The sequence below is a fragment of the Limanda limanda genome, chromosome 14, assembly GCF_963576545.1.
Source record: "Limanda limanda chromosome 14, fLimLim1.1, whole genome shotgun sequence".
NCBI lineage: Eukaryota > Metazoa > Chordata > Actinopteri > Pleuronectiformes > Pleuronectidae > Limanda > Limanda limanda.
The window spans coordinates 7619961-7628401 of NC_083649.1; positions in this window are offsets into that span (position 1 = coordinate 7619961).

Genomic DNA, 8441 nt, shown 5'->3' on the forward strand with positions numbered 1-8441 from the left:
AGACAGACAGAGGGACACAGGACACAGGACGCTCATCGTTCTTCACCCATTGGCAAAAGTGGTTAATTATTATTTCCCTTGCCCAAACTTATTACTTTATCAAAAATACCCTTTGAATTGAGTAGAATTTGTACTTTGACATGACCATTTATGTCGTGCTCCTTTATTTCACTTCTGGGACAAATTTTGATTTTTTTTCTCCACTTTACACGAAAACCAATTATTAGTAAAGACTGACATTTTACAAATAAAGGAAAAGGTTTCCAGATCATTTACTTAAAAGTGTTTTAGTATTATATGTACTTGGGGTATCGGAAGTAAAGATACTTCTACTACTAAGATAAAATGGCCCTTATGAATGTGACAGTGTATTGAATACTCCTTTATAACTTTATGTTTCAATTAATTCCATGCTCCTTATGTTAAATGTTGCATTTTCCATCCACTATATTTATTTTCTAGTCACGGGTGAATGTTTAATTTAACAAATGAAAAGAGAAAGTTTTCTTGTAATTTACTTTGAAAGTATTACTGGCTAAATGTAGGCTTATATCAGAATTAAAGATATTCATATGTGCCACTTGTATAGTCAACTTGATTTCAGGGAGAAGTATTGCACATTGTCCTCCACTTCATGTATTTAACAATTTCTGTTCACTGTTGAAAAGGATAAAGTTTTTAAGGTGATTTATTTAAGAGTATCATACACATCAGAAATAAAGACGTTCGTAATGCAAGAGAAATGGTCTATATGAATGAAGTAGCATTAAAGTATTGATGCATTAATATATGATTAGCCTTTAAATGATGTAGCTGGGGAAGCTGCACGATGGCCTAGTTATATATAACTTTATTTTAAGCACTGTGTTATTATGATATATTTTAAAAGCTTGTTTGTTGGTTTTGTAAAATCTGTAAATCAACTGTTATCAAAGCTGCCGAATAAGTGTAATGCAGTACAAATACATTAAAGATATTAAAGGAACCACTCGGAGTACCTGAACATATGATACATCAATGCAGTACATGTACTCAGTTACAACACAGCACTGGGAAGTGCTCAATTATGTCCAGTACTCCATTATGCACCTATATGAAAAACACTGATCTGTGTAATAATTGATTTAAACAAAGTGTGATTTTTTTGTGTTTTCTGCAAATGTCCTGGAAAAATGTTTTGTATTAAAATGTAAATGGAGTATATGATCAAATATCACTGGATGAAGACAGTTAAATATCATCTTTAATTCTTCTTACATCTTACTGTCCTTTTATTGAATGTAGATTTCACCAGATCAGAGGTTGTTTACCATGTTTATCCTCACAAGGAGCTAATAATCCATGCAGACTCTATCTCCCTTTTTAAACCTTAGTTTTACAGAGATTAGATCCCCATCTAGTGGACGTTTTGACAAAATGCACCGAGCCCAATTCCAGTTTTGCCTCAGCTTCCCTTGAATAAGGATATTTATTCAGAAAAAGATCTGAACACGAAACATTGGCACCACCTACATGAAGACATTTATTCCCGAAAACGAAATGAACACAAAACATTGGCACCACCTACATACACATTAATGAACAATTGATAGTGTATAACAATGTAATTCTCAATCTAGTCAATGCCTTTTTCTCTTCCTCTTTTTAGGAGGAGGCTCTGCCAGAGTTACAACGGCAGTCACCGCCTCGGCCAACATCCTGCTGTACTCAATCGCTGCAGGAGGGCTGCTCTCCATCTAGTGGTGGGGGAAAAAAATCGATTCTGTTCAGTATCGCGATATTTTGCGCCCGCGATTATATCGATATTATTCATTTCTGGTCAAGAGAGTCATCGCTGCCAATGTTTTTAACTGTACATTGTTTGGTTTTAATTGTTAGCAACAAAAAAACTAAACATGAACAAAACTAAACATGAACATTAACGAAGCGTTTATTATAACAGAATATACAAATGAAAAGAGAAAGTGTTCTTGTAATTTACTTTAAAAGTATTGAAGTATTACTGGCTACATACACATCAATGAACAATTAATTGTGTATAACATTGTAATTCTCAATCTAGTCAATGCCTTTCTGTTTGTAACCTACCTTGTGATTGTGCACTCATAATCAGTGTGTGCTGAATCCGGCCTGAATCCGGAGTGTTCATGAGGAAGTATTATTATCACATGGTAGATAGAAAACATCTTTACAGTTCAGAGAGCTTCAAGACAACAGAGAATATGTTGGAACACGTTTTTTTCTGTTATTCTGCTGATTTGGGTGTGTTACTTGTGAGCATTTCTGCTTTTCACACAAACATCACACAAATTATTTCAACTCAAGTCTCTCACACTGACGCACATATACAGGCACAGAGGGGTCCGTCAAATTCCTCTATTATCAATTTATCTTATAGCTCGAATAAATTTGAACTTTTATAAGCAGTTATTCTAATCTGAAGGAATGCAGTTCATTGCTTCTGTACACAGATTTGTTTCATCTCAGAAAGACCCCTCCCCTGAATATTTAGTGTTTAACCTGGCTCGGTTGCTGAAAGCTTCCTATAGCCTTTTAAAAAGGAAAGTTTTAAAGGCTCTCTGTCTTATAATGCTTAGCTTGTAGTTCTGCATGTATTAGGACAAATTCAGACAAAATCTGAATGATTCTCTGTTCACTAGTATCCAACATAAAAAGACTGGTTACTTCAGTTTGTTTCCGGGTTCTCGTTGTCCCTCGTGTCCCATAGCCATCTCGCCTGAACTATTGGTGGCACTGCTCCCATGGCTCCTGGTGGCACTGCTCTGTATCGTCCATATCCGTAAGCTTTCATTAGACAAGCACAAATACGGACGAAATGAAAGCAGAGCACTGACGGTCGTTGTCCGTTTCCGTATGTCAAACTTTGAGCATAGCTGAGCCTCTACCTGTACAATACAGGATGTATGTATGACAGATACTGCTTATTTGCATGGGACATTATATAAGCCAGTTTCGTTTTTGCATTAATGCACAGTATTAATCTTACATGCACATTACATGAATTAACAAGGGCACAATTGATGCGTCCAGTTTAGAGCACACAGTCAAATTTGACCTCGGGTCCTTTAATTGATCTTCTGATGCAGTTCACCCCTCATTACTGTCGGCCTCCTCATAGCACCGGACATGAAATCAATCTCTGAGCCGGGATATTTGCATTGCCCAGTACTCCAGTCACTTACAGATCTGCAATAATTGCTGAAGCGATCTGAACTGAACTGATACCCTCATGATGACTCTGCAGTTAGTGGATTATATTGGGGTCAGCATTTGATGGTGCAACCAGTGGCTTTAGAGCCCGTGTTTACTTGTGGAGCCTCTAATATTTCTGGAGTAACTTTGTATGTGACCTCAGCCAGTGTGGTGTCGTACGGCGTATGATATCTTAATTAGGCATCTAGCCCCCGTGTGTTTTCACAATTGTTAAAGATACATAGGAAGGTACAAACCTTTTTTCCCAGGCTTTGTGAAACAGAACAGCCATGATACCCCGTCCTGCTGCCTCAGCTGCAGCTGCAGCCGGTCAAGCTCAACAATTCATTTTTCATTTCACAGTTAACACAACAACACATCTAAATCACACATGCATAACTCTATTTCTAGTTAGGGCTTTACAGTTGTATCACACCTATTTCATTGTCTTCCAACTGTGTTGGTAATAACACCGAAATTGAGTTGAAATGAACTGTGGCTAAAAAATGGAAGTCTGAACTGAACTGTGGATTTGGAGAACTGCTGCACACCTAATCAAAGCATTTTGGTTTTACACCTTGTGTGGTGTGTCTCTGTGTTGTAATTTGAATGGATGGAGAGCAGTCGATTTGCATGAGAGTTTTATCTTGTCCTTGCTAACGCCTCTGTCTTTCTCTCTCTGCCTCCGCTCCGCCTCACCCCTTCTGTCCATCTAGGCGCCCATGTGCTGATTCCACAGGCCCATCCATTACTGCAGATGAATCTTCAGCGGCTTTGGCGTAGCTCAGCACCCAGATAGTCCCATCCCCTTCCAGTGGGCGATAAGGGACTACATTGACCAGGATGCCCGCCTCTGTAAGGGCAGGGAGCCTGAAGGATCCCGAGGTGTCAGATCTTTTCTTCAAAGAAGACCCAGGGAAGCTTTTCTCAGACCTCAGAGAGATTGGCCATGGCAGCTTTGGCGCTGTCTACTTTGTACGTAAACTACATCTTTGCACCAACTCATACAGCAAAAGTATCTGCTTTCAGTCAGTGTTGTTCAGTTAATACACATTATGCTACTGTAAACCTTTCTTTGATTAAAACAGTAGCTCAAGGCCTTTTGAGAAAGCAACTGAATCACATACAACTTGTATGTTTGAGTCCGCGGTCCATGATTACAGAAAAAATGTACAGAGCATTAGAAGTCCTATATGTTCTGGTCAAAATGTGTCCTAACAGTGTCCTTTGTGTTTGCCAGGCACGGGATGTTCGCACTAATGAGGTGGTGGCCATCAAAAAGATGTCCTACAATGGCAAACAGTCTATAGAGGTGAGACAAGAATGATAATAATATTCATATATACGTGATATAGCCCTTCCATTCTTTTTAAACACACAGTTTTTTATCAGTGGTGAAATGATTTGTATACAAAGAGCCTATATGTTTCTCTGGTTGTCATACTGTTGATTTAATAAGAAGAGATAAGTCCTGACTTTGTGTTTTCTGTTCCAGCGGAGAGGAAGCCTCCCTTGTTTACAAGAACACTTTCTCTTTTCATTTGTATATTCTGTTATAATAAACACTTTGTTATTGTTCATGTTTAGTTTTCATGTTTAGTTTTGTTCATGTTTAGTTTTTTTGTTGCTAACAACAAAAAACAAACAATGTACAGTTAAAAACATTGGCAGCGGTGGCTCTCTTGACCAGAAATGAATAAAACAGAGGCACAAAAAGCCAAATGAAAATTTGTCAATCCATTTTTATTCTAAAGAGACGGATCTGCAATAACATATACAGGCACACAGTTCTTAACGTTTTTTGCGTTTCTTTTTAAGCTTTTTGAGAGCCTCAGCTTCGGCCGTCAAATCCTGGACTCTTTTTGTGTATCTTTTCTTCTCCCCGGGACTGTCGGGCTGAAGCCTCATGACCTGTTTAGTATCATGATATTTTGGTCCTGGGGCAGCTGCAAGAGGGCTGCTCTCCATCCTCCGTACCTGCAGCCGTGAGCTCCTGCTGCGGGAGTTGGAGCTGACTCCTGGCGACGCTGCAGCACGGCTGCTCTCCATCTAGTGGTGGGGGAAAAAATAGATACTGTTCAGTATCGCGATATTTTGCGCCCGCGATTATATCGATACTGTAGCACTAAGTATTGCAGTTTTTTTTTATTTTTTAAGACTTTATTTACAATTATATATGTAACAGCCCCTGGCTGGCAAAGCATGACGAGGAGAGTTTCAGAGTTTAAAAGATACCTAGTGTGTATGAGGAAAGGATGTTCTCCACTGCAGGAGATATAGTAACGGCCCAGAGGAGCACTTTAACATCTGAGCATGTTGACCAACTCCTTTTTCTGAACAAAAATGCCAATATTCCCAAATGAATTTAACATTTTGGGTCATGACCTTGCTCTAGGTTACTCTTATTTGTATGATTATTCTCAGGTTTATGTTACTCTATTATGTATGCTTTATGTTACTGTATTGTATTTAAATAATTGTAAGTTATGTGCTGGGAGCTCAGCGTTCATGTGAGAGGTATCCTATTCAGAAAATAATTACAAAGGTCCTGTGTCCTGAAAGTTCAAGGACAAAGTTTTTGCACTACCCTTTGTTAGTTTTTGCACTTCAGTTAATGTGTAGAAGTCAATGTTGTTCACAGAATTAAATGTGACATTTGAAGTGAGTTGAGCAGTCTTATTTTCCTCATTTTTTGTAATGCCTTTGAATAATATGGGAGTCATGAATCGCAATATATTGCAGAATCAAATCGCAATACTTGCAGCATCGCAATATGTTAAGAATCGCAATACTATTGAATCTTGGCCCAAATATCGCAATACTATTGAATTGTCACATTTTTATCTCCATCCTCCCTACCTGCAGCAGTGGGCTCTGGCAGCGGGCCTCGGGGTTGAGCGGCACTCTGAAGGCTCAGCCCAGACACTGGCAGGTTGTCAGGATGCACAGGCATAGTGTGAGGTTTCTCTGTCGGGAGGCAACACAAACACGTAAGCACATGCAGAGCAGCAGACAGAACTGAGGGTTTGGATTACTACTGACTGCCTCTGGAGGCTGAGGACGAATGCTTGGTTTACAGTAATGAGCTGTGACACTGGGGGCCGATTCTCTAATGACCTATTCAACCCAGGGACTCCTGTATTTTTAAGTGGAAGGTATGAAAGAGGTTTTATGGGTTAAGGCTGTTCATCAATATTCATGTGACAGTTTGTAAGACAAAACCTTTCATGTTACTTTGTTGACTGATGGTGATTTGGCACAACAATTATGATTCCTTTACTGTGTGAAATCCTTAAGTCACTTATATATTGTGCTTATATTGTCTATACAGGGAACTTTAAATTGACACTTGTTCCTGCTAGAAAGTTCACAGTTGTTTACCTGCTTGTGCTTGCTTCTTTGCGGCCTTCTTTGCGGCCTTCTTCGGCTTCTTAGCCTTAGCCTTTTCCGGCTTCATGTCTGTGCAGAGACAAACAGGTGAACTGAGGATGAGGAGGATCAGATGTCCGGTGCCACGTTAAACAAACAGGAGGCGGAATCAAATCAAAATTTGTCCTAGAAGTGAAATAAAGGAGCATGACATAAATGGTCATGTTAAAGTACAGGTACAAATTCTACTCAATTCAAAGGGTATTTTTGATAAAGTAATAAGTTTGGGCAAGGGAAATAATAATTAACCACTTTTGCCAATGGGTGAAGAACGATGAGCGTCCTGTTTCCTGTGTCCCTCTGTCTGTCTGTGCGTAAATGGAGAGCTTTTACGCGCCGGGTCTGCTTTGCTCCAAGAGACGTATATTTGCACCGTCACATCATGAGTCGTGCACATGTGAGGAGATGCGGTAATACTTCAGAACTTAAAGAGAGAGAGAGGGTGAGAGAGGGAGGGAGGGGATGGCTCTCTTGACCAGAAATGAATAAAACAGAGGCACAAAAAGCCAAATGAAAATTTGTCAATCTTAACGTTTTTTGCGGGTTTTTTTCAGCTTTTTGAGAGCATCAGTTTGGGCCGTCAAATCCTGGACTCTTTTACTGTATCTTTCCTTCTCCCCGGGACTGTCGGGCTGAAGCCTGGCGCCGCTGCCCGAGGGCTGCTCGCCATCCTCCGTACCTGCAGCCGTGAGCTCCTGCTGCGGGAGTTGGAGCTGACTCCTGGCGACGCTGCAGGACGGCTGCTCTCCATCTAGTGGTGGGGGGAAAAAAAGATACTGTTCAGTATCGCGATATTTTGCGCCCGCGATTATATCGATACTGTAGCACTAAGTATTGCAATTTTTATTTATTTTTTAAGACTTTATTTACAATTATACATGTAACAGCCCCTGGCTGGCAGAGCATGACGAGGAGAGTTTCAGAGTTTAAAAGATACCTAGTGTGTATGCGGAAAGGGTGTTCTCCACTGCAGGAGATATAGTAACGGCCCAGAGGAGCACTTTAACATCTGAGCTTGTTCACCAACTCCTTTTTCTGAACAAAAATGCCAATATTCCCAAATGAATTTAACATTTTGGGTCATGACCTTGCAGCCAACTGGACTGGACTCTACACATTTGTTTATTTTTCTCAATTTGATCGAAGCTCTAGGTTACTCTTATTTGTATGATTATTCTCAGGTTTATGTTACTCTATTATTTCTGCTTTATGTTACTGTATTGTATTTAAATAATTGTAAGTTATGTGCTGGAAGCTCAGCGTTCATGTGAGAGGTCTCCTATTCAGAAAATAATTACAAAGGTCCTGTGTCCTGAATGTTCAAGGACAAAGTTTTTGCACTACCCTTTGTTAGTTTTTGCACTTCAGTTAATGTGTAGAAGACAATGTTGTTCACAGAATTCAATGTGACATTTGAAGTGAGTTGAGCAGTCTTATTTTCCTCATTTTTTGTAATGCCGTTGAATATTATTGGAGACATGAATCGCAATATATCGCAGAATCAAAACACAATACATGCAGTATCGCAATATATCGCAGAATCGAATCGCAATACTTGCAGTACGGCAAAATGTTAAGAATCACAATACTATTGAATCGTGGCCCAAATATCGCAACACTATTGAATCATCACATTTTTGCCAATTCCCACGCCTATCTCCATCCTCCCTACCTACAGCGTTGGGGTCTGGCAGCTGGACGGCACTCTGAGGGCTCACCGCGGGAGGAGTCTCTGTCTCTGAGGGGGGAACATAAATACGTAAGCACATGCAGAGCAGCAGACAGAAATGAGGGTTTGG